A 4,403-nucleotide genomic window follows, 5' to 3' on the forward strand; every position below is an offset into this window, starting at 1 on the left:
CCAGTATTACAAACAAAATTCTTTATAAAAAAAAAAGATAAAAAAATTATGTGAATCTAGGCCTATCAATGGTGTCAGAGTTCTTACTAAAGAGGGTCCTATGTAATTATCCCATAACATAGTCATACTCAGCCTATATTTTATTATATATTTATGTGTGTGTTTTTTTGGTTTTTTTGGTTTTTTGGTTTTTTTGGAGACAGGGTCTCACTGTGCAGTTCAGACTGCCCTGGAACTCACTGGGCAGCCCAGGCTGGTCTCAAACTCACAGCAATGCCCCTGCCTCAGCTTCCCGACTGCTGGGATTACAGGCGTTCGCTATCACACCCAACTATCTTATATTATATATTATCTCATTATAAAATTAAATGTTCATGCCATATGAGTTTTGTTTTGTGTTTCATGTATTTTATCCTGATTCTACAGAAAAGTAACAATAGCTTTGAAAAACATCACATTCTCAGGGTATCAGTTAATATATATGTCAACAAGAGTAACAGCCAAATGTAACTAACTACAATGTTTACTTAAAATAAGTAGAATGCCATTATTATAAATATAAGTACAACATCTGGTTCCATGTAACAAAGCTACTTCCATATCCCAACAGATGGCCCACAGTAATACTGCTTTGCTGATCTGGTTATAACAAATTCTATTAAATCAAAAATCCTGTACAGCAGATGCCTTTTCCAATTTCAATATAAGTCAATCTCTTTAACCAAAAGACTGTACTTTGGTTATTTGTGCACTAATATCCAGTTATGCCAATTAAGATCATCAAAATTTGTGACAGTTGTTATAAAAGGCCACTGTGGTATTTTCTGAGTTTTGGGGGTGGACAAAAAAATACTTCCCTTTATGAATGAAAGGCTAATGTGATGTTCAAAGTGGAAAACTAAAATTCACAGTCAAAGGAAGAGAAGTAAAATTGTGCATTAGAGGTCTTAAGCCAAGGTTTCCCAATATTGGCTATGTGAAAAATGAAATGATGAACAACGCTAACAGTGAAGAGCAGTGAAATGTGATTTCTGAGCTGAGAGACTATTAGCAAGGACAAACAATAACACTGTACTCAAATGTCTAACAACATGTATCTTGTATACAATATTAGGTCCATATTTAAAGAAAAAGTGGATATAATTTCAAGGTAACTTTCCTAAAATATTATCTTCATATTTCTGGTCAGGCCCTTACTTGAAATATTACCTTCTTCTAATTTATAACTAGTAAACAACAGTGTAGTGATTAAGAGTAGCTAAATTCTGAAGGCAGACTGCAAAGGTTCAAATCCCGGCTTTTTCCATTCCTACGTACCTTTGAGCAAGTTACTTAATCTTTCTCTTCCCGTTTCCTCATCTGTAACACTTCAATGATAATAAAATCTACCTCTTAGAGGTTGTGAAGAATATATAATAAAAATATGTAACTTTTGTGCCAAGAATAAGACCTCAAAAAAAGTTACCTATTATTACTTATTCTACCACTATTGTCACCACCTTTATCCCTATTAAAGTTCTGAAAGACAGAAATATAAAGTGACTTATCTAAAACAGAGCAAGTAACAAAATCTGTAAGTCTTTAAACTCCAAAGAATAATCTTTAAAATTCAGTGATTACTCAAGTAAGTAATCCCTCTAAGTCTCTAAAAGCTTATGCAGGATCCTCCAAATTAGAGCAGCAGCATACAGTAGCAAAAATAGCAGAATCACAAACCAAGAATTATTTGCTCCATTACTGTTCCATTGGCTAAAGTTTGCAAGTCACCCAATCCAAATTTCAAACAGCTCATCTTACATTACGGGGTTGTTGTGAGATCAAATGAGATAATGCATTAAAAAACATATCCAAATCATTATAGCTCTGTACAAACACTCAGGGACCATGTTTTAATTATTTTTATACCCCTAATGCCTAGCAAAATATACAGGTTATATCTATAAGGAAACCCATGAGACAAATGGGCATGGTGGCACACACCTGTAATCCCAGCACTTGGGAGGCTGAGGCAGGAGGATTGCTTGGAGTTTGAGAGCAGCCTGGGATACACAGTGAGTTCCAGAGCAGTCTGAACTACACAGTGAGAACCTGAAGAAAGAAAGAAAGAAAGAAAGAAAGAAAGAAAGAGAGAGAGAGAGAGAGAGAGAGAGAGAGAGAGAGAGAGAAGAAAGAGGAGGGGGAGGGAGAAAACAACAAAAAAGGAAACCCATGAGAGACTGTTATGTGAAGAATTGATGAAGATGGGGAAATAAGAAATCCATATGTCCATCAACTGATGAATAGTAAAAAATGTAGTACATCAATATAGTGAAATATTATTTGACAATGAAAAGGGAAACCATGGATATATACATATACAACATGGGCGATCCTTGAAACATATGCTAAGCAAAAGAAGCCAGACACAAGACTCTATGAAATGAAACAGCATGATTCCCTTTACAGGAAATGTACAGAACAGGCAAATCTACAGACATGGTTAAGTACATGGACTGTGTGTATGCAGTGGGGGAGGTGACCGCAAATAGATACTGGGTTCCTTCTCTTATGACGCTGGGAATTGAGAACCCAGGGCCTTGCACTGAGCCAGTACATTGTTTTATTTTGAGCCAGGCTCTCATTAAGTCGCTAGGTTGCCTAGACTGGGTTCAAACTTGCTATCCTCCTGTCTCAGCCTCCCAGAGTGCTGTGATTTTAGACATGTGCTACCATGTCCAGCCAAGTATCTTTTTGAAATGACATTCTAAAAATTGCTGTGGTTATGGCTGTCCTCCTCTGTGAATACACTAAAAACCATTGTATACTTTGTATACTTTACATGGATGAATTCTAGGAAATGTGAATTTTATCTCAATATGTAAAGCTGTTCTTAAAAAGGTTAAGTTTGAAAGAGAACTGCCAAGCTATAACTGTCTTTAAAAACACTTTTTTAAGAGAAAAAATAGTGAGCTCTATGTGAACAAGACTGAGACTGAGGCAGGTATTAGGAGAAAATACTAAAAATTACCACACCAGACCAATACATCTCTACACTCCGGTGAAAAACAAATCTGGCATCTGCCATCTTTCCTTTCAAAATTCTAAGGTTACAAATCACCTCCTTTGTGGTCTTATTCAACAGTCTTCATTATGGTCATTATTTCTAAACTAGAAGACCAAAATTAGTGCAATCAAAAATCTTGTAGAAAAATCTTCCTATCTGGTTTCTGTGCCACTGATGTACTTCTAATTCTTTTCAAAATGATTTACCTATTAGTCTACCTCAAAGCTCTTTCTCTACTATACTACTTCCCTCCCAATACATATCCGCTCACATTTTATTATCATCTATAGTCCAGTCACTGAAAAATCTACATTTCCTTTCTGATAATTCATTTATATAATGACTAAATGCATAAGGTTTAGTAACTTGCCCCAAAGTCCTTTAAGATTAAATGACCTTATGATGTTTCAGTAAAATAATAACCAGTTTAGAAAAACGCCTGACATAAAGTATTCAATGTTAGCTATTGTTTTATACTCAACCAGTATATCAGGACTTTATCTTACTCCCAAGTTCTATCAAACCAACCCCTACATCCTTCAAAGAGCCTCCACTAACACCCTTACCAATTCCAAATTCACTTTTTACTCACCAATACAGATTCTCTGTGACAGTTTCAAGATACGTCATACTTTTTTGTGCATTTCTCTGCCTTTGCACATGTCCCTTCGATTTCCTGGAATACCCATCTTCCACTTTTGAAAACTTTTCCCACATGTCACATATACCTTTGATTGCACTGTTATCCCAAACAGGCGTTAAGTGGATGTTGTTTGGTGATTTTGTAGGTTATTTTGTTTGGTTTTGGTTTTCTGATACAGGGTCTCACTATGTAATTCAGGCTGGTCTTGAACTCAGAGAGATCCTTCTGCCTTATTGTAGGCATGCAACACCACACCAGGCTGGCTGGTGATTTTGATGTCCAAGCTGCACCTACAACAAAACTAACTTCTGTTCCTCTTTCAACAAAAGCTGACGTTTTTAAAGAGACCCATATATTATTCCCCGTGTTTCTTCATAAGACTACTTCATAAACAGGCAGTCTAGCACTTTGCAGAAGTACAGCACACAAATGCTGACTGACTTACTAAAAAATGTTTCAGACTATCAAGACATTCACTACTTTTGCTGCCCCACCCATACTTAGCATAGTGAAAGCAGACAGAATCTGTATTTAAATATTTTTATTCTACATAGAAGGGGAGACTATACTAACAATTATACCTTATAAATGTAAACAATTATTAAAAATACACTGACATTAGGGTAGGGGATTCAGCTCAGTGGTTCCAACGCCTGCCTTGCAAGCACAAGGTTCCGAGTTCAAGCCCCATAACAAAAAAAAAAAAAAAAAAAAAAC

General features: G+C 36.0%; 1 protein-coding gene across 2 annotated transcripts in view; it reads right to left on the reverse strand.

The window, feature by feature from the left end:
* The window catches only part of Foxj3 (forkhead box J3), a 111,480-nt gene that overhangs the window by 104,899 nt on the left and 2,178 nt on the right, over positions 1 to 4,403 (reverse strand). The window contains exon 1 of one of the 2 annotated variants that reach the window (XM_033767346.1): positions 1,981 to 2,008. The exons of the other annotated variant lie outside the window; for it this stretch is intronic. The gene's annotated coding sequence lies outside the window, so the exon portion shown is untranslated. Of the gene's footprint in view, positions 1 to 1,980; positions 2,009 to 4,403 lie in introns of those variants that run through there. 2 annotated transcript variants of the gene reach the window in all.

Source organism: Fukomys damarensis, unplaced genomic scaffold, assembly GCF_012274545.1.
Source record: "Fukomys damarensis isolate Sample0158 unplaced genomic scaffold, DMR_v1.0_HiC HiC_scaffold_23, whole genome shotgun sequence".
NCBI lineage: Eukaryota > Metazoa > Chordata > Mammalia > Rodentia > Bathyergidae > Fukomys > Fukomys damarensis.